The sequence below is a fragment of the Equus asinus genome, chromosome 10 (assembly GCF_041296235.1).
Source record: "Equus asinus isolate D_3611 breed Donkey chromosome 10, EquAss-T2T_v2, whole genome shotgun sequence".
NCBI classification, from domain to species: Eukaryota; Metazoa; Chordata; class Mammalia; order Perissodactyla; family Equidae; genus Equus; species Equus asinus.
Window position 1 is genome coordinate 35,683,496 of NC_091799.1, and position 23,331 is coordinate 35,706,826.

General features: G+C 39.2%; 1 long non-coding RNA gene across 1 annotated transcript; it reads left to right on the forward strand.

Moving 5' to 3' along the window:
* Positions 1–6,858: 6,858 nt before the first annotated feature.
* LOC139046362 (uncharacterized) lies at positions 6,859–16,336 on the forward strand. The gene is made up of 3 exons (XR_011506298.1): positions 6,859–7,001; positions 13,964–14,143; positions 14,235–16,336. It is a non-coding gene; the product is annotated as an uncharacterized lncRNA (long non-coding RNA).
* The last annotated feature ends 6,995 nt before the right edge of the window (positions 16,337–23,331 follow it).

A 23,331-nucleotide genomic window follows, 5' to 3' on the forward strand; every position in this document is an offset into this window, starting at 1 on the left:
GGCGAGTCTTCCTCCATAAAAAAAGAGGGGCCAGCCCAGTGGCATAGTGGTTAAGTTCATGTGCTCCATTTCAGCAGCCCAGGGTTTGCAGGTTCAGATCCTGGGTGTGGACATATGCACAGTTCATCAAACCATGCTGTGGTGGCATCTCACATACAAAACAGAGGAAGATGGGCACAGATGTTAGCTCAGGGCCAATCTTCCTCAGCAAAAAAAATTTAAAAATACAAAGAAAATTTTTAAAAAAGAAAAGAAAACATGCAATGGGAAATATTCTCCACCTCCTACCCCTCAACAGCAGGAGAGTTGAATGATGGGCAGCCTAAATATATTCACATATAAAACTAATGAATACATCAATTATGTCTCTTGAGGAGATTTAACATCCAAATGCCAAAATTAAATGGACATCTAAAAGTACTAAGTGCCACAAAATAAACAAAAACATTTTTTAAGTCACAAAGAAAGTGCAATTTATTTAGTTTTATGATCATTTTTTAAAAAATAAAGATCAAGTTACGTGTCTTCTTGTACTGATAAATTATAAACTGCCTAGCCCATACCTCCCCTCATATTATTTCTTCTTCTTCTCTCCCTATTTGCCCTTGCAATTTCCAACATATGTACATTATATAAAGAGGTAGGTACTGGTCAATAAAAGTCACTAGGGGAAAAAAAATGTCAAAGTGGAGCAATGATTCCATTTACATTTTTTAATGACGTGGGTTGGCTCATATACTAACAGACAGATTGCGCTAGTTATGCTTGCTAAATAAAATACCTGAGATAATAATAAAAGATAGTATTTATTGAGTGTTGCTGAGTCAGATGCTTTGCATATATTATCTTGTTCAATCATCATGGCAACTTGGTTGAAATTATTATTACCATTTTCCAAAGAAGAAACTAAGGCTGAGAGAATGTAAGTGATTTTTGATGAAGGTTGTAAAACCAGGCAATGAGCAGAACTGAGATCTTAATACCCTGTCTGTGTAACCCAGAAAGTCCTTCTACTGTGCTACGCCTCCTCTGAGTATTAGCACGGTTGAGTAGATCTGAGTCACTGTTACTCTGATGGGCGTTGGCTTCCTGCACAGGCACATTCCTTCAGAGATAAAAGCATCGCTCTCACACGTTTCTTGGCGGAGAGAATGGGAATCTCCACTGCAGACTGAAACTGTGGATTTGCTTCAGGAAGTGGGGATTGGGAGAAAAGGGAAGAAGAGGGTCTTGAATTGCAAAAGTCAAGCACTGGCTGAACAAGACTTCTCTGGAAAAGCAGTGCCCTGCGAGGATGTCCTGGCCAGTGAAATTGCTTTTGGCCAAAGTTGTCTTCTTCACGGAAGGTGGAAAGTAATGTTACCCCAGGATAACGCAACACAATTTGCCTTTATTTGATGGTTCCTTCTGCCTATGTGATGTTTCCCAGGCTTCTTTTTATACAAGCACTGGCCTTATAAGTGAAAAAGAAAAATTTGTTACACATTTTGTAAATCATGAACATTTTGCCTTGGCGTTGGATTAAAAAAAATGCTCAAACTGTGTTGCAATTAAACTGGAAGCACAAATAAATTCATGAAAATCAAAATGCATTCTCTTCCAAAACACCAAATGCATAAAAATGCCATAGATCTATAACACTTCACATATGGTACTAAAACCTTTCCCCCCCAGAGAAAATATATAAGTAGAAGCTTTGAATAAGATGGAAAAGGAACAAACTGAATATAAGATTAAAATGATGTGACTTTTCTCAGATGTTTTTAACCTATGAAGATTTATTTCTTCAATATCCAATAGCATAACCATGCCAGAAATCCATAAATTAATAAAAGAAAAAAAATCACTAATTATTTTGCCATTTCAGTAAATCAAGCGCATTAATTATTCCTTTTTCACATGAAGTCGTGGTTTATCTTTCTTCCCTTAACCCTGTGTCATAGACATTTCCTGTGAATATATAGTATTTTAAATTACAATTTTATTTGTTGCATCAAATTCAGTTGAAGGGATATGGCACAATTTATTTAACCAGTTTCTTATTTGGGGATTTTAAAGTTGTTTCTAATTTTTCACAATTATGGAAGGCACTGCCATAAATTTAGTTTTGCATTTAGTTTCCTCCACTCCTACCCTTTTAGGGAACTAGTTCCTTAAAATAAATTTCCTGGAGTTGAGTCACTCTGTCTAATGAAATGAGCTATTTTGCTATTCTTGGTAGATATTATAAAATTGCTTTCCAAAAAAGTTTTTATCAATTTACACTGCCACCAGCAGCGTTTTCATAAGCCATTTTTCACTACAAACTTAACAGCATAGGGCATTTTATGTATTTTAAATTGAAGTTCTTAAAGGAAGCTTTCTTGAGGTTGAAGTGTGGCTAAAAACTCGCCATTTGGCTATTGTGTTAACTCTTAGAGACTGTGAAATCGTAGCAATAAAAATTGGAGATGTCAGAGGCCTTTTTAGTTTGATCTGTCCCTCTGTGGCAGGTGTTGGATTGTTATCCCCAGGCCAGTGCTTGGGAACAAAAATGAGTGGAATATATTTGTCAAATATGTCAGTCTGAGTTCCCGTAAGACTTGGCCACAAAATGTTGACAAAGCTGGAATACAAAGGCCTGGCTTTTCGCCTGCCATCTCCTGCAAATCTTGGGAGCCCATGAAAGGAAGGGCATCTCCTGGGTATGCTACAGAGCCTTCTGGGTTCCAGAACTTTGCTTGGACACCTGGAATTCAAATTTCCCCCACTGCTGAACTGGAATAAACAAATGTACCCCAGGGCCATCTTCTACTATTTCCTTCTCTGAATGTATTGTTTGTAATGTTGAAATGTATTCTGTTAGAACGTCATTGGACGTACAAATTGCCAGGGTATTGGAAATCACCTAGTCCAACCCCTTTATTTAAAGAGGAAGAAACTGAAGCCCAGTGAGTGGGGGCTTCTAATGCCTAGGTTTGCTCATTCCCAGGGTGGTGGTGGTACCCATTGCCTTCACATATTATTTTAGTGGTGAAATGTCTTTTATAAAAGCTGTCCAAGGCTGTCTTGTTAAATTAATTTATTACTGGGATATTCCTCGTTATTGCTGATTGATCCTGGTATATCAGACAATAATTGCAAAACATGCTACTGAGAAATTATAGGCATTAATGTCAGGATTGTTTTGTAGTTCAGTTACAACAATAAGTAACATCTATTTAGTGCTCACTCTGTACCAGACTGTGTTCCAAGTACTTTTTATGATCTAATTCACTTACTCCAACAGTTTTTAAAAATACATTCTTTCATCATCTTCATTTTACAGAGAGCTAAACCGAAAGTGGTTTCTTAGATGGTATATTAAGCAGTATATGCCAAGTCAAGCTTCAGTAACAAACAAACCCAGATCTCACAGACTTACAACAGTAGAGCTTTATTTCCCTCTCATGTTGCATGTAAATGATAGGTTAACGGCAGTTCTTTTCTCTGGGACCCACACTGAAAGAGTAGCCCTTATCAGAAACTGTGTCCTGGCGGATGGAACATTGTGAAACTAAAACTCGCAAGGGCTCTTCAAGCTTGAGAAGGGGCACGTGCTACTTCCTCTCAGCTTCATTGACCAAAGCAAATAACATAGCCAAACCTGACGTAATGAGGTAGATAGTAAGATACTCCAGCAGGGAAGGTCCAGTGAATATATTAAACAAGTATAATCCACCATTGACAGTAACTTACTCAAGGGCCACATCGAGTAAATTTTGGAGGCAAGATTTGAACTCAGTGTGATACCAGAGCCAACACAATTATCGGCTTTACTCTCTCAATGACCAGATGCTGGGACACGTCCTTGGAACCTGGGTTAAACTTTAGAAGCTAGTCTTTAGCTTCCGTGAAAATGCGATTGGTAGTGTTAAGCATGCACTCATACTTTTTAGGCCAACTATTTCACAACATTCACTGAATCCCTCCTCTACTGGAGCACTAGCACATTATTAGTTTGCATGCCATTTCTTTCTGGGTGAAGGAGATCTCTACAGCCACTTAATGCTCTTAAACACAAAACTTTTTTAAAAACCTATTGATAATCTAGGTGGTCAGGGCCTCAGAGGATGGCAAGGCCACCTCCCTGCCAATGCTGCTGTCCTTGATGTGGAATCCTGCCGGGAGGCCACACAGCCTCTCATGTGCACCTCTAACACCTCCCACCCCAGGAAGGTTGTTCCGTTTGTGGACAGCTCTGACTGTTGGAAGGGTCTACCTTAGTTGAATCTCCTTTCCAAAGCTTTCATTCTTGGGGCTACATTTTAAGATAAATGTAATCCTTTAAAGTATATAAATGTATGCACACAAGCACTATGTATACAGTCATGAGTCACTTAACAACGAGGATACGTTCTGAGAAATGCGTCATTAGGTAATTTGTGGTTGTGCAAACATTATAAAATGTACTTACACAACCTTTCTACACACCTAGGCTATATGATACTAATCTTATGGGACCACTGTCTTATATGTTGTCTGTTGTTGACCTAAATGTCATTATACATATGTATGTATATATATGTATATATACATATATGAGATATATAAGCATATATATCTTTTATATATTATATTTTGTTTATATAATGTTTATACATTATATGTTTATATATATTTATATGTATTATGTCATATATATAAAATAATCTCTCTATATATACATAAATATGTATCTCTCTCTCTCAGCTTTTTATTTTAACGCAGGGATTGTGACAGCCAGTTCTTATCTTGTCTAGCCTCAAAAGACCCAACTTCTTCCTAATATGATATGATTTTGCTTCTCAAAGCATCCCAATTGCCAGTATTGAAGGTACTCTGGTCTATTTTTAATGAAAAATGGGGTTTGTATAATGTTACTCTTTCCCCCCCTTTTATTTATACTACTGGAGTTATAACTCCCAAATAGGAATATATGTTACATTTAATAAGCTATCGTGATCTTTTCTATGATGAATTAAATTTATTTAGCAATTTCCATTAATATAAACCAAGTTTGGTATTTAGAATACTTGGAAATGCTGAGAGGCAAGATAAGAATATCTGCAGATCCTTCAATACATCTTTCAGAAATTGTTACAGGAGAAAGAATACCTTACTCTTTTGATAAGTAAGATGGTTTTGCTTTCATACTTATTATTTACTTTAAACAACTGGTTGGTATTCAAGTATAGACTATATACAGTTTATTTCTCTTCAGTAAATGTTTGACAAATTCTCTTTATAAATTAGCTTTTGATTTGGGGGAGCTTTTGGTATGTAGACGAAATCAAGCCACGTTCAGAAATTGCTTGGGATGTTTCACAATCTTTGAAATAATTTACTTTACGGAAGCTCTGTAAGCTTTGGGGGGAAGGCCTATGTCTTTCTCATTCATCACCAACCCCTCAGTGGTTGGTATAATTTGTGGTACATAGTAGGAACTCGATAAATATTTGCTGAGTTAAAAAAGAAATAGCAATGGTGACCATAGGGGAGTGGCCATATATTATGGTTCATTTTTCCCATAGCAGTTGGTCATGATCAGTAAATATAGTAAAATAATAGCACAGATTACTGTAATTTATCTAAAGGCAATGGTAGTAGAGTGAAGGAAAAGAGATTTGAGATCTAAGAGGTACAGACTGGTTAGATTTAGTGAATGATTAGAAGGTACAAAAGATTAGGGAAAGAGAAGAGTCTAGAATAACTTAAGAGTTTTTGGTTTGAGTGACTGGGAGTAGGTGGTTCATGGACTATTCAAAAACAGTCCATTCTTTGCTTTTGTAAATAAAGTTTTAGTGGAATTCAGCCACACACTTTCATTTGCATCTTGTCTGTGGCTGCTTTCACACTATAATGGCAGAGTTGAGTAGTTGTGACAAAGACCATATGGCCTACAAAGACAAAAAATTATTGACTGCTTGAAAATTGACTATTGACTAACATTTAAAAAAGAATGTTGGCTGAATTTTGCTGTACAGAATACAATTTTTTTTTGGGTGTGGAGAGATATTGGGGTAGATAGCTTCCATTTATTAATATGCTGAGTTTGTGGTGCCTATAGAACATTCCATTGAAGATATTCAGCAAGAAGTTGTAGATACGAGCCTGGAAGTCTGGTGTGAAATTATGGCTGAACACACAGATTTAGTAGTTTGTGGTGAAGTTGTGGCTTTAGCAGCCATGTTGAAACAACATGGTGGCTAAGTATCTAAAATGAAGATGCTGTTGGTGAGTACAGTACTCACTGAGGTCTAGCTTAGGAGGTGAGTAAGCAGAGTTTGATTTCATCTTGATTTCAAGCGCATGAGAAGGACAGGATGTGGGGGCACATCAGCTTCCTCTTCCAGAATGTGGGGCAGGGGGCCCCCTGAACACAAGGCCCAGGCAGAATCCTCTAGCTAACATCATTCATTTATTTCAGAGTGACCGACGCTGCTCCAGATCCTCATAAGAGGCCCCAGGCTAAAATCAGAAGTGCCCCTTCCAGCTTTACTATGCAATTTTGCCAGCCCAACCACAGAACATCTCATATTGGTTGATTAAGGGGAGGAAAAACTAAATGTTGGTTACAGTTCTAAAATGATGCCAGTCCTAGAGAAGTGCAGCTTTGCTGTAACCATCAGGGTTAAGCCTAACAAGGGAGCTCATGTACTTTCCAGGCTGTTTTCCAGCTGGTAAGTGAATATTTCTCTACTGCACGTGGTGCAGAGAGCTCAGCCCAGCTCAAGGACAGTTTGTTCCAACAGAGTTTTTAGGCCAGTTCCAACATGCCTTTGAATCCTCTTACTTCCGGAGTGATTCACTTCCATTTCCTCTTTTGCCAAGTAGGGGAAATAGCCATCCCTGTTTCTCATCCTTGGTAAATGTTGTAAGAAGAAATATTTTGAACGAGATGGAGAGTGTGGAGCCATATGGATAGTGAGCTCCTGGAGGGAAGACCCTGCAGCTTCTACAATGGTGACTGAGAAAGAGTAGACACTCAGGATGTTGAATGAGTGAGTCCACAAAGAATAATTTACTCCAAATGTTGTTGTATAGACTCTGTAATCTAGTGACCTGGACGATAGACATTGGCTGTCTGAAAGAAGCAAGATTATTGGTAACTGTGCTAAGATCTTCCCTCTTTTTTCCTTTTTCGTTAGCCACTGGTAATAATGAACTTTGTGCAGGAAGTTAATTTGATTTTCTAATTTTTTTGGTGGATTTACCTTAATAGATGGGAAACCTTGCTAATACCTCTGCATCTACTCCAATACACATTCTTGAGTTGTATTTCTGCAAATGTAGTTTTGGAGCATAAGTGTTTTAATTTTTTCAGGACCAACAGAGGTTATTATGCTAGATATTGCAATGCCCATTGAAAAATGGGTGGAACTAAAGGGGAGAAAAACACTTTAAACTACAATCAGATTTCTCCTCAAATCATGTTTTCTATTTTTTTTACCTCACTAGGAAATTCTTGGTTTTTATTTTTAACATTGAATTTTCATACTCCCTTTTTGAATTTCCTGTAATATGCCAGGGTGTGCCATATGTATATGAATGTCAGTATGTCACAGCGTGCATGTGTGTCTGTGCGCCCCTGCCTGGCTGGAGTAAACTTGTGGGTCTGTGTGCATGTGTGTATGTGTGCAGATGAGCGGGGGTGTATTTTCCTTGTGGATGTGTTGGTCTGATGGAAGGAGCTCTTAGATCCCACAAGAGCCACATGCCTATCGAGAGGGATCTTTGTTACATTTTTTAGCACATGCATTTGCAGAATTAAAGAGGGTAGGCACCACGGTAACCACAGAACCGTCCATGAACTATTCTGGGTCTCCCCAAAGACCTTTAATTTACTATTGTATTTAAAGACAATGCATGGCCTTGCATAGTTGTATCTGCAAATGCTCATCCTCTCAGTGGCTTGGAAGACGGACCATCACCTAGCCAGGATCCACTCAAAGGTTGAACCAGCATCCACAGAACCTTAGTTGAATAACACATTTCGCCAGAGAGTTTTTGTTGTCTGTTTGTTTTCCTCCTGGCTAACTCTTGGCCCAGACTCAAGATAAACTTTGCTGCCTTTCTGCCTGCTGTGCTTAATTTTCTGTGGTACCTAAAATGCTGGATTTGTAGCCTTTTTCGTTTGGCTGCGGTCTGGCTTCTCCTTTCCAATTCAACGTTCAAGTTTCCTCTGTGTGCAGGACTCAGAAATGTTTCACTTAAGAGTTTAAGTTTCATGATTTTAATTATTCACATCATCTAAACTTGGCTTTGAAATCAACCATATCAGGCATGACAATTCACCCAAGAGTCTGAAATGGAATAAAGAAAGCAGAGATGAGGCGACATCTGGTGCCAAACCACCCCAGTGAGGTGCCCATATGTTTATGAAGGGGGCTGGAGAGGAGGAGGGGCCTTGAGAAGAGAAGAGAATGAACTTTTTGAAGCACAAAATACAATGAGATAAGTACTGGATCGGAGATACATTATCCACTTTACTATCCCAAGAATCCTTTTGCAAGTAGGGATTTCCCAAATTCTTTTTCTTTTCCTGCTCGCAGCTCCACACATCTGTGCTCCAGGGTAGATGCTGTAGTTGCAGTGCGCTGAATAAAAAAATGTTACTTAAACACTCTGGGTTACTTAGAAGGCTCTCTCTCTCTTATCCGGATGTTGTTGTCTCTCTCTTTCCCATTAACAAATACCACCCTGGTTTTACGAACTGAAGCTAAAAATTGCCAGCTCCTTTTTTTGACCGCCAGTATTTTATTGTTCAACTGTTTCCTGCCCGCTCTGTGTGAGTTCTTTCTATAAGGAAGCATCAGTCTAATATTTAGGATTCTACAACAGAACAGAAAGGTCCCATAAATATGTTGATATGAAGTTTCAGAGTGAAGAAGCTCCTCCTGTCTCTTATGGCCAAGATTTTGTCATTTTTGGAACTCTCCTTTAATGAAGTCATGTGCTGTGAAGCCAACAAGAGTGGGATCTTTTGCATGAGAAAGTAGATGCCTGTAAAAATTATTTGTCTGATTATAAAGGTGTAAAAATATTGGAAAGAAGCTATGATAGAAAATAAAACTTATGCATAACCTAACCAACTCAAAATAACTCTACGAACATTTTGGTGTATTTCCTTTTTGTTGTTGTTGTTTGTTTTTTCTTCTTTTCTTTCGACACATTTTTTAAAACGTTATATAACCGGTGTCTAGGACAAAACAACTCTTGAGATACAATCACAAAACAAAATTATTTGATCTCCTCCATTGTCTCTTTAATTAGAAGGCACAGTCCTTCCTCTGCCCTAAAAGGAAAGACTGAGCAGTCTCCTGACTCTTCTGATCACACCTAAGTGATAAGAGAACCGATGGTCCCTTTTCAACAACCTCAACTGAGAAATTGCAAATCCCAGTTCCTTACAGTAATCCAAACTTTGATTTAAAATTGTCTTTTCCACTTCCCCGGCCAGGCTGGCTGCCGCAGGAAAACCTGAAGAAGGCAAAGGGGATGTGGCTGGCTTTCACTCTGTTTTTGCTCTCCACCTCCACTTTTGTCCATTCCAGACCCCTCCAGGGGAAGAACTAGAAGCTTCTTAGTGACTGGCACTGTCCAAGGCGGCCTTCCCACTCCCTGGACTGAGCAGATGCTAAAGTCAGTGCTCTCATTGACCGTCAATGTGTTCATCAAGCCACGCTTGCCGGCACACCATACCTCCCCAAGAACTTTTATGTGCAGTTCTGCTGATGTTGGTGATGTGCTCTCCTTCTCTAGCTCGTGTTTACTCCTTCACCAGGTCCTAGTAATGCAGCACTACCTTCAGCTTCTCTCTAGTGGGGACTGTCTACCCTCCAGGGGTCCTGCTGGGTAGGACTCAAACCCCATACTAGTTCTCTCACTCTCTCGATAGTTGCTCCATGAGAAACACACATCCTTTGCTCCCGCAGGAGTGCTTGCCATCCAACACAACCATCTCTTCTTCACTCCCACCACCAGAAGAGCTGGCCAAGCTAGCTTTCTCCATCGAGATTTCCCACTGTGTGACTCCTAAATTCAAGAAACATATATCCAGTTTTGGGTGGTCCTGTTGAAACTCTTCTCAGAAGGTTTGAGATGAGTTTCAGACACTCCCCTCCCCCACCAACACACGCACACACACACACACACACACACACACAAACACTTTGTGGACACACATGGTGGGTACTCACACCATAGCAATAGTTCTCTTCAAAGAAATTCTTCCCTGATTCCTCTTTCTTAGCTTTCAAAACTGGCCCTTTTCATTCTCTAGAGGTAGATGTAACCTTTTCATAACCATGTCTTTTAGAAATTTGCATCTTGATCTGGTACCTCACTTTGAAATGTCATATCTGTCGAATCGTAGTGACAGCTGAAACTTAATGATTTAGCATTTATACAAGCTTTTATAAACCTTGTTTTCAAATAGTATTTATCTTGATAATGATCCTATGTCATTCTTTATTTTTGAAAATATGACTTTTAATAGTATTTTAGTACTAAAATTAGTTTCATTTGCTGCTGTTACAAATTATCCCAAACTTTATGACTAAAAGCAACACAAATTTATTATCTTGTAGTTCTGAGGTCAGAAGTCCTAAACCAGTCTCAGTGGGCTAGAATCAAAGCATTGGCAGGGCTGTGTTCCTTCTGAAACCTTTTAGGGGACACTCTGTTGCCTTGCCTTTTCCAGCTGCCTGTGTTCCTTGGCTTGTGGCCCTACATCGCTCCAACCTCTGTTTCTATCATCATATCGCTTCTCTCCCTCTGCTTCCATTGCCACACTGCCTGCCCTGAGTCTGATCCTCTTGCCTCCCTGTTATGACCCTTGTGATTACATTGTACTCACCCAGATAATCCAGGACAATCTCTCCATCTGGAGATCCTTAACCATATCTACAAATTCCCATTTGCCATGTAAGGTAACATATTCACAAGATTAGGACCTTGATGTTTTCTGGGGGGCAGAAAAAAACATTATACAGCCTACAAACTACTATATGTTTTGGATATTTCACAATTTAACTAATTTTACTTTCAATTCTTTATTCTAAATATTATAAACAGCGCTGGATTGAGTTTCCTTAGAAATGAAAACATGTTTATGAGTTTCTCTGATGGTTTCCTCAGTGTAAATTTCTAGAAGTGGAATTATTGGGTAAGAACATTTTTTATTTATCTTGCCAAATTCCCTTCCAGAAAGACTTTGTAAATTTTGGGGTTTTTTGTGCTTGAGGAAGATTAGCCCTGAGCTACCATCTGTGCCAATCTTCCTCTATTTTTTTGGGGGGGGGGGGTGGGGTAGGTAGGACACTTCCACCGCATGGCTGGTGAGTGGAGTAGGTTTGTGCCCGAGATCCGAACCTGTGAACCTGGGCTGCTGAAGTGGATCCTGCGGAACTTTAACCACTCAGCCACCGGGCAGGGTCCAAGACCTTGTACATTTTTGACTCCACGAGCCATAAGGAGTCTACCCTCACCAGCACTGAGTGTTCTTCCGATTTCTCACTTTTTGATCAGTTTGATAGCTAAAAATGGTATCTTCTGAGTTTTTGATTACTAGCAGGATGAACATTTATTGTATGTTTATTAGCCAAATGCATTTCTTCCTTTATGAAATAGGTGTTCACTGCCTTTGGACATTTCTATACAGGTCACGTTGAGAATTGAGAGCATTAGACAGATGTGTCTGGTTTTGATTTTTTTTTTTTTTTGGTTTAGCTGTGTGACCTTATGCAAATAATGTAACAACCCTTTGCCTCAGTGTTCTCACTTTGTAACACGTAAATAATAACCCCAACTCCACAGTGTGAGGTTTAGATGAGATGATGGGTGCAGAATAACTAGACGAATGCTTGTACTTGTTGAGAATGGGCTGTTGTGCGGCTACTAGAATGATTATACTAGCAAGTTTTAGAGAAAAAGGATTTGTTAGATGTGTTTTTATATATTTTTAAAGAATATTAAAGCTTCGTTGTTTATATTTGTTGAAAATGCTTTTCCAATTTCTTATTTCTCTTCTACTTTTGCATATACTTTGTGTAAAAATATCTCATATTTTGTGATCCTTGTGTTATTGTTTGTGATTTACTTCATTTATTTTATATTTAGAAGTTGTGACCCATTTTCAAGATAATTTAAATATTTAGTGTTATTTTCACTTTTTAATAATTGTTTTCCTGGTTTTCACATAGATCTATAAAACGTATGGAATTTGAATTGGTGGATATGTGACATGAGGATCAAGTAAAAGTGTATTTCTCCCCATATTTTCAGCCACACTCCCCAATATCATTTGGTGAACATTATACCTTTTCTGCATTGAATTTTGCTGCTTCCATAGTTACCATATATTAAGTTCTACAATATTTTAAGATTGTTCTAGAACTTTCTGTTATGTTCTATTTCTACAACTACCTAGTCTTATGACAATATGATCCTGTTTTAATGATTATAGTATTATACATGTTTGGGTGGGCAAACTCCCTCTCCTTTCTCTTTAAATTTGTTCTTAGCTCTTTTACTCATGTTTTCATACTCTTCTGAATAACTTTCAACCATTTTCCTAATATAAAAACCCCACCTGTTACTTATTTATTTATTTATTTATTTTTGATGAGAAAGATTGTTCCTGAGCTAACATCTATTGCCAATCTTCCTCTTTCTTTTATTTCTCCCCAAAGCCCCAGGACGTAGTTGTATATCCCAGGTGAAGGTCCTTCTAGTTCTTCTAAGTGGGACACCACCTCAGCATGGCTTGATCAATGGTGTGTAGGTCTGCGCCCAGGATCCAAACAGGTAAACCCCAGGCCTATGGAGCAGAACGTGAGAACTTAACCACTCGGCCGTGGGGCTGGCCCCCCACCTAATTATCTTGATATGCTTATATATTAATTTAGGAAGATCTGGCATCCTTGTTCATTCATGTCATCTGGGCACTTAAAATCTCTCCTGGTTTTGTAAACTTTCGTTTTGAGTCCCTATAAAACTCTCAAGTTTCATTTCCATAGATCACACAATTGTACTAAAGCTACCTACGAGTATATTTTTATGAGTATAATCAATCCTTTTCCACTATGTATTTTAAATGGATGTTGCTACTAGATAGAAAAGTTATTGATTTTTTTCTTAATCTTATTTGGCTAATTTACTGAGCTCTCTTATTAGTCCCAATAGTTTTTTTCAGCTTTTCTTCCTTTAATTTTACACCATATAGTCAATCATTTTAAAAAAATAATTGTATGGCCTGGTGGCGTAGTGGTTGAGTTTGCATGCTCTGCTTCTTTGGCCAGAGATTTGTGAGTTTGGATTCCGGGAGTGGACCTGGCACTGTTCATCAAGCCATGCTTTGGCGACGTCCCACATACAGAAAGGAGGAGGATTGGCACAGATGCTAGATTAGCGACAACATTTCTCAAACAAAAAGAGGAGAATTGGCAATAGATGTTAGCTCAGGGCCAATCTTCCTAACCACAACAAAATAAATCATCATCATCCTCCTCATAATAATTTTTTATATCCTTTCCCCCAGGATTCTTGCTTTATTTTGCTGATTCTTGCTTTATTGTATTGGCTTAGATGTCCAGAAAAATAATAAGTATTAATCTAACTAATGGGTATCCTTGTCCCGTTGTTTATATTGAATGTAATTCTTCTGATAATTCACCATGAATTAAGGCAAAGTAGGTTTTCTCCTCAAGGAGGTACTCAGAGATTTTTCTTTTCACCCCTTCTGAATATATTCATTAGAATTATCAGAAAAAAAAAATGCATGTTAGTAGTCCAGAGATATAACAGACACTTTTTACAAAACTGAGTGGCATTTTAGTGCAATGAAAAGAACATATGATTTGGAGTTAAGGGCTGTCAGGTTTGGAATGCTTGTTCTAGCACTACTGGGTAGACAATGTGCATAAATATCTACCGTTTTTATTTCTTTCTCTTTAAAATGTAGGCCATAACATTCCTTTCTAAGACTGTATTGGAGATTCAATAAGATATGGAAAAAATACCTAAGACAGTGCCTGGTAGACAGCAGGCACCGGAGATGGAAGACAGCCCGTCTGCATTACAGTAGCCCCCCTTGTCGTGGGGGATACGTTCCAAGACACCCAGTGGACGCCTGAAACTGCAGGTAGTACTGAACCCTATATATACTGTGTTTTTTCCAGTACGTATATATTTGAGGTGCAACAGCAAAAGTATTTCTTTTTCCTTCTTAGCAGTTTCACGGATAGAAGTTTTGTTCTTACTGTAGATCTCAGCATCCTCAACATGCGATTTTTTTCTTTCCTTATTAAGTTGGGAACTTTCAGTTTTTCACTTAAAGGAAGCACTTTATGGCTTCTCTTCGGCATATCCGAATTGTCACCATGACTACTCTTGCACTTTGGGGCCATTATTAAGTAAAATAAGGGTTACTTGAACACAAGCACTGCGATACTGCGACAGTCGATCTGATAACCGAGTTGGCTAACAAGCAACTAACAGGCAGGTGGCGTATACAGTGTGGATATGCTGCACACAGGGATGATTCATGCCCCAAGAGGGACAGAGCAGGACAGCACAAGATTTCATTACGTTACTCAGAACGGCGCACAATTGAAAACTTATGAATTGTTTATTTCTGGAATTTTCCATTTCATATTTTCAGACCACAGTTGACAGCAGGTTACCAAAACCGCAAAAAGTGAAACCTCAAATAAGGGGGCACTACTGAAGTTTTGTTCTGCAAAATGTGGGTTGGAAACCTGCATAATGAGTTTTCATAAGAAAGGCAAGACTTGCTGATGACCTCTGTGGACTTCAATTTCTTCCCCTATTTATATGCAAACTAAATAGTATGGTCTCTCCTAATGGGGAAAACTCTGAAAATTCCATGCCTCTCTAATCACAGCCACTAGGGCGCCCATTTCTCAGATTCTCTAGCAAAGTGGATGTCAAGGCAGCTCTCGCCTCCGTAGGATTGCTACAGAAGGAAGAGAAGCCCCTGGAAGCCTGGCAGAAGCTGCATTTTCCTCCGTGGCCCCTCCTCCGGAGCTGCGCTGTGCTGCGTGTTGTTGCAGTTGTACTGTACTGTTCTACCGCATGGATTCATAGTTAACATTTTTCTTCCAGGCACATTCAAAACATTTGGCTTGCATCCTCCTTGAGCTGTTTTATAAGGGCAATAACCGAGGCCAGGGTGTGCTCTTGTCAGCAGGCAAAGCACGCAGCGGAGGCTGCCAAAGAGTTTCCTGCTCAGGGGCCACCCATCCTTGGCTGCAGGACACAAGGCTGGAGCTCATGGCAACTTGCACAGAGCGAGCGCCGGGACTTTCTGTTCTCAGGGCTCATGCTTTGGATTCCAGCCTTCAGCCCTGCTGCATTGATCAGTGGAGGCTGTTGTGTTTGTGCTTGTTTGGGACGAGCTCAGAACACATGTCACAGCAGTGGTTCAAGGCCTAGCTCTAAGGCTTGGAGCTGGGAGAATGCTCTTTAAAGACTAGCAAGCCGTTCTTCCTGCCTGTTAATGCAGGCACAGAGTTCCCACGGATCAGCTGCAGGGAAGAGAGGCATTCCCTTCATCCCACTCTCTGTGAATTAACTTTGGGAAGGACAGACAACACAGACGCCAAATGGAGGGTTCCAACACTGCTACCCCACCCTCTCTGAAGTCCACCTTGGCAGAAGCAGATCTCTTCTCATGTGTTATTTATTGCCAAAGACCGTGACCGGGAGAATCCGCAATAGATCCCTGAAGCTGTTTTTTCAGGATTTCCTTTGATTGGAAGCTCTTGGCTGTGCCTTCTGCAGCTGGCTCTGTCACAGAGCTGAGGGCTCAGAGTGTCCCCCAAGTAACAGCTGCCATGCCAGCACAAAGGAGGGTCTGGCTGTGAAAGTGCCTTGATGCTCTAAAGAACACACAAATGGACAGGGTATTGTTACTCCTTCACTCACCAGCAGGGAGGCAATGCGATGTCATGAGCGGAAAGAACACAGGCTCAAGCCCAAGAGATGCAAGTTGAAATGTCAGCTCTTCCACTGACCCACAGTGTGGGCTTGGTCTCAGTCTTCTCGTCTGTAAAATGGCAATGAAAAGATTTACCCCCAAACTTTCAGCCAAGAATCAATAAGACAAGACATGCAATGTTCAGCTCCTTTCCTCTAAATTCCAAACTTAGTCTGGAAATTTTAAAGCCGTTTAGATGACCCTAAATACTTTCTTTATCTTTTTCATTTATCCATTATTCATTCTGTCAGCATTCAATAAATAAGAAAGAATATTTCAGTGACTTTAACATTTTAGGTAATGCACAAAGTACTATGAATAAAGAAATACATATTCAAGACATGGCTTCATCCCTTATCTATCTCAAAGGTAAAAAAATGAAATGACAATAAAATATACAGGATGTTATGGTGGTGGAAGGTTCAGGAAGTAAGGAGTGCACCCAGACAGGATATTTACACCAATTGTGGAACGACCACAGGTCTTCCAGAAGAAGGGACATATAACCAGGTGGCAATGTTAGTATATAGAGGACAGCATAAAATATTCCCAGAACTTAGAGGCAGGGACCCTCTGAAATGTGGCAAAAGTGACTTGCCTTTAGAGGTGGACAGTTCATGGGCTGCTATGGGAAGAGTGAAAAATGTCAAGTCTCGTCACAGATGCAGGTTGTGATAGTCTGTAACTAAATTCATCCAGATCCTACTCAACAGGACTGCCTTATAGATTTCTGCCTCCTTATTCTACTTCTGTCAGACTGCTTCGACTTTTACTTCTTCATTATTTTGTTAGTGCTTTCACCTATCCTTTTGGTTGAAAAAAATAGTTTCAGGCTAAATAAAGACTTTGTAAACCATTGCAGCACACCATATTATCTAGAAAGAAATTTCTTGGAAAATGAGTTTCATTGCTGAGGACAAGGAGTGCATCGTGATTTACAAAATTTCCGCTTCTTCTGTGCCTTCCCCTGCATTATCTGAGGATACATTTTCTCCCGGGAGACCATGAGTTCCTTGAGAGTAGAGACTTTGGCTAATCATCCTGTTACCCCAAGGACTTAGTGGCATACGGGCAGACAGTTATTACGCATGTACTACTCAACACTGCCCCCAAAATGATCATTTTAATGTGCAAACTTGATTATACCACTTGCCCAATGCTACTTAATATTCATCAGTGAAAGCTTATTAAGCGTCAGGCATGAGCGTGGGGATGAGGAAGGAATATCAAACACAGCGTGAGAGGAATAAGAAGCAACGTCTCTGTTCCTTATGACGCAATTTGGAGTTTAACACCAAAGCAATTTACCAGACAGCCAAGGTGTGGAAGGAGTGTGCCAGAAACAGGTCTAGAGATGAATGATGGACAACAAATCTGAGTAGATCACAGACTTGAGCTTCTCTAGGTTCTGCTGTCCTGCTCCCAGGACTTACACATTTTCATCATAGTCTCCTGAAAAATATTCTGAGGGGATAAAGATGTTTGGATATTAATTCTTCCTTGTAGTAAATCTTCCTTTTAAGGGATTCTCCTGGGGCCAGGATAACACCAGAATATCTACAACAATAACACCCTTTACTAGGGAAGACTCTCAGGAGCCCAGAATGACCAAACCAGATGGATAAGTGAAATTGTCGAGGTCGTATTTTACGGATGGGGAAACAAACTCAAAGAGAGGAAGTGAGGTGACCAAATTCTCACAGAGGTTATTGTCTGGGACCAGGGCCCAGATTCTCAGACTCCTTGCCCAGTGCTTTTTGTACTAAGATCATGTGTGAAAAGAGATCTTTTGTCTAATTCAAGCCTGAGAAGATGTGTTGAGGTTAATTTAATCTTTAATTAGGGAAGGAAAATAACGTTTCTTAAATTCCTACTATATGCCAACCATGGTACCAAACGTTTTATGCACATCCTCATTGACCATCACAATACCATAGTACATACAATTGACCCAGTTTACAAATGAGTTACCTGAGACTTGGGAGACTGAGGCTTTCTACCTTCAAGGTCATTTAGGATCAATTCATTCCATGCTTTCACCTTGAATCAGTGTCTCATAGTTGTTCCCTTAGTGATAGGACAGGGGATAATGGGACTCTCTTCGTCTTATTGCCATTCTACTTCATGGCATCCCATAAAATAACCTCTGGCTCTCCAAAGTTTACAAATTGTGCATGGTGTCAAGCATAGCAATTGTCATTTAATCCTCTGGCTAATAGAATCCTGAGATTATACTGGGGAAAATACAATTAAATCTATTCTTGGGTAGATATTCACCTTGATATATAATTTCTCTGAATTTAAATTGAAGTATAGTTATCCATATATACTAATCTTAATTATTTCAAATTGAATCAAATAACCTATTCAAAAAGACCATTCCTTTTATAACTTATAATGGATACAATTTTTGCCAATCTTATTGCTTCACTGATCAACCTCATGAGAAAATTATCTACAAATTTACAGCACGTGTCTGTATGCTTATTTGTGTTGTGTGATCAATATTGTCCATCAAATTAAACTTTTAGTCTCAGAAGCCATGTGTATAGCATTTTGAAAATGAATTTTATGCATGATCGTTGTTTGTCAGTAGTGGATTTATTCACAGAAATGCCATATCTTATAAATAAGAAAGCTAGTCAGAACTGGATGAATATTGAGGAAATACAATAGCCTGGCTATGTCCAGTATCTGTGGGTATGAGGTGCTGGAGAGTGAGAGAGTAAATATGTACAGGACCATGTTTACGAAAAAAAGTAGCAAGTCAAATAGGAAAAATTTCTTCTGTGCTTGGTGGCCAAGGTGAGGTCAATATCAATATTGGCATTGGCACTGCCAAGTTCATGTTTTGCATGACGATAATTTAATCAAGATGTATTGGTGACAAAAGGCTTATCAAACATAGAATGTTTTATTACACAGTTTGGTTTGTTTGACAAAAGTGACACCCACCTTCCTTCACAAAGCTACTGCAAAATTCGCATCCGGCCTTGCAAAATTTTATGTTGACAGCAAGGACTACGAAGTACAAATTTATTGAACGTTTGACATGCCTATTACTCATCATTAAAAAAAAAGGAAAGAAAAGGTATTTCTTTTCTCAGGAAACAGGAATGTTTCTTTTTACCCCACAGAAGCAAAATGTATAATAGAAATTATAATGTATAACCTGGGAGTTCAAACATACACATATTGAATCTGACAATATTTGTACGCTAAGAAAAGTTCAGATATTGTTGCCTTATTTTACTGTTTGGTAAATTAAGATCTAATGAATTTAAAATGCATATCAACATCTTCTATTACTTTAGGCAACTGTGATAGGGCAGCAGTCCAGTAGAGCCATCCGACATTACACTTGTAGTTCTAAGAAACCAGCTCAGCAGAACATTTTCTATGTGAATTTATCCTTTCATTATTTATTTGGTGTATTTATTCATTCAATTTCCGCCAAATTTCCAATTGGAGTTTTGTTATCCAAAAGCCTTTTGAAAAGAGGAAAAATTAGCAATTTTAACAAAATTCTATTCACAGGCAATTTCTATTTGGTGAGGACCAAACTGAGCAGAGTCTTTTGTTAGCGAAGACTAAAAAAAAGGAGAAAGAAAACAGATTACTGTCACTATCAGAATAAGAGGAAGTGTACCTTTTCATAGATTGTAACAAAATTTTCCCAAGCAGTAAATAAAAATGGAAATTCATCCACCGCTTTATGTACACACACACATACAGGACACAGAACCATCAAACCACCTGTGAGACAAATTAGACGAGCAATGAAGTTCCTTCATGTATTATTCACAGAGCTTTCAAAGGTAGTGACTGGCCACAGGAAAGTGGAGGTCATTTGTAGTTCATTCCCAGGCCTTATAAATAGTGAAATATCCTGATTAAAAGAAACATACTTCCTAAATGAATTTCCCTTCCTTGAAGATTGGCTCCTTGTGGGGGAAGTTTCCAAAGGTATTTGGATGTGACTGGTAAAAAGTGAAGTGCATTTCCAACCGTATTCACCACCCTGTGTTTGTACACCCCCAGCAACCTGATCCGCTGAAGTCCTGATCATGTAGAAGGTCTGTTTTAGCGGAGCCATAACTGCATCCTCGGAGATTCTACCCATTTGTTGAAATTTTCAATCTGGACCATACCAGTCAACTCCATTTCTTCCTCTAAACTGCAGCCCTTCAACTCTTTGGAGATGGCTGTCTTATGTGGCAGCTCCAGATTTTTGTGTAGAGAGAGTTGAGGGGTGGCATTCTGACTGCTTAAGGAGCTGGAAGACTTGTTGAAATACTACCTCTCTGCGGCAAGCTTGCTGTTCTGATGTCCACTGTGCATTCACTTGTGTTGACTTGGAGGAAGAGGTGTCACAGAGATCACGGGAATAATCTTTAGCCATTCCCACCCCTGGCCATTCTATGATGCTTCCACTGTTTATCTAGACAGTTTGGAAATATGCAGGCAGTGCCTACTGGTCTGTAAGCCTACTGGTATATGAGCAAACAAATTAGGATAACTCTACTCCCAGTTTCCCATCATTCAGCTATCCAAAGGGAATACCTAGAAAAGCACCTCTGCCTGAAGCCAGCGGTGAGGACAGTGTTCCTATAAACCCATGTTGTATCCTACAGAAATAAACAGCTCAAGGATTCAAGGACCTCAGCTTGAAAGTTTAAAAACCAGCTATTAAAGATTGATTAGGCAAAAAGAATGGATGGGTTGGCAAATAAGGTCCTCATATGTACCTCTCAGAGACATGTTACATGGTTGGGCTGCATCACACAGATTTGAGTATAGTGTAACCTCTTTGTATTGTTGGGATGAAAGGAAGAGCTAATTTGATCTCTAGTGTGTTGGCTATGGAGCATCGACATCTTCCTGAGCCTGCTGTTCATTACAAGATTCACCAAATAAGCTGTTTGAGTCTCTAACAATTCTAGTTAGATCTCCAAATATCTTCCATAATAGAAATGCCAGAATCCACAATCATAATATTGACATAACAACAGCAATAGCAATTTTTTACATTTGTCTTGCTTGGCAGTGTATAAGGAACCTTGATATTTGTTCTTCACAGCATCTCTGTAAAGGTGGTGTTAAAAGCCCTATTCTACAGCAAACAAAACTGTGGTTCAAATAGGTGATATGACCTGCTTTCAATTGTACCAGCTAGAAAGTTGCTGTAGCCCTGGGAAAACGGAAACTCCCCCACTTAAAAGGGGGTCGTAAAGGTGGGTAAAATTCAAAGGTAGCATTTGGTGACAGTGCTTGAGAGTAGGACTTTCTTTGTGGAGGAGTGTAGGGGTTAAAGTCTGAGGCCAGAAACGGGAGGTGAGGCAAGAAGAGGCAGAGAGAGGCTGCCGCTCTGGGAAGTGGTCCAGCCATCTGTCTTGGCTCTTGACCTTCTCATTCTCTCTTTTACTGCCCGCTCCTCTCCAACCTCCTTTAACAAAATTGGATAAGGTTAGAAGCTCTGTTGTCTTGCCTTAAGAATGTCTGGACCAGTAGACTTAGGTGAGCTCTGCCCCAGCCTTTGGGGAAAGCTCTTTGCACTTGCAATGAGCAGCTTTCTCTTCCTGGACTGGCTTTTCCTCTGCATAAGAGTGGTTAGATTCAGGGAGCTAAGGTACTGCTTTAGGCAGTGACCTGCTGGTAAAAGTTTAATAAGAACAACAACAAAAGGAAAAAAGAGAAGAAAAACAAAGAAGTCCTGATCTGTAGCATTTGCCAAATTCTGTGGTGTAAATTCTCCCACCGTGGTACATTTCAGGCAACCAACTTGAAATCAACTGGCTTGCAGAATTTCTGAAAATTTAGCTATTGGCTCTCACAAGCCAGTACAAGCTTCTCCAGTACAACATTGGTTAGAAAAATGGCCAGAGGTGAGCAGGCAGCCAGCTTTGTCAGGAGCCAGGCTAGAGGCATTTTCCACACCACTCAGCCCAGCTCACCAAGGAACTCCGTGTGCTTTTAGAACCAAAGTTACAGAGTTATAAAGATGATGTGTGGACAGGTCTTTATCCTTAGTACATTCATTTCCCTTAGAAACTGCAAGGGGACATAGAAGTGACAGATTAAAATAGGATGTCCAGAATCCTCTAGTATTCTTATATTTCTCTCTCTCTCAACAAAAATATGTGTGTGTATGTGTGTGCACATATGCTCACAAATATAAAAACTCCCCACCGTCTTAACAAAATTGTTAAGAGCATGAGCTTTCTAATGAAATAGACATAAAGTTGATTCCCAGCTCTTTCACTTAGACAAGTTGCTTACATTCTAAGTGTCAGTTTCCTTATCTGTAAATTAGGGAGTATTAGAAAGCACCTGATAGGGTTGGTCTAGAGATTAAATAAGATTCTAATAGTTTAAAACTTGTTGACATCCAATAAATAGTAGTTGTAGTTTTTATTTTCCCCATACACACCTCGATTAATTCTCAGCTGCTTTCAACATCTTTCCTCCCTGTCGTCTGTGGACAATTCAGGAATAAGCTGCAGAGTACATGATGGCAGAGTGACATTTATTTGGTTCCTGTTTAAACTGAGTGATAGGGGTGTTGATAATCTTGTGCATTTTTTTATTTAAATAATTTTCCCACATGTTCAAGTAATATACTTGTCACCCCTTACAGGCCTGGGAACAGATCTTATTTGCTTTGCCACACTATGGTACCTGCCTGAGTAAACACAAATACGGAATGGACAGGCAAAGTCTTTGCTCAGCATTTGTAACCTAATTCGCTAAGGCAAACAGGCAATATGGCCACAAGGCTTAGCCTTCCAGAGCAATTTTAATCTCAAAAGTAATGATTTATAAGCCTCTAAGATGCAAATAAAACATTGTTAAATTGTCCCAGGGGCCATCTTGAATCCTTAAAGAAAGAGCAAGTGTGTTGGTGAATATAAATATTTAGCAATTAAAATAATCCCTGAGAACCAAGAGTAGAGGTTAATGTCTTACCTTTCTCCATAACTTGATACATTCATTTAAAAAAATTTAGCTTTCCTTTTTATCAATGTGATTCACATGCATAGCTTAAAGAATGAAATAATTCTTGCAAGTGTGTGTGCTCACTCTGTTCATTTTTGCCTTGATATCTTCTAACTAACGTGCTTATGATGCTACTTCTTAATTTTTATTTTAGCTTAGGAATTATAATTAACTTCCCATTGTAGAAAATGAGGATTTAGCTCTCTTTGACCGTCTGTTCCACTTAATCCAGGTATATTTTGGTTCCCTTTTTATCCCAAGATAACTATGCTTTAATTGTGGTTAGATCAGTTTTTGGTATTTACACTAAAATGATTGTTTAAATGGTACTCACA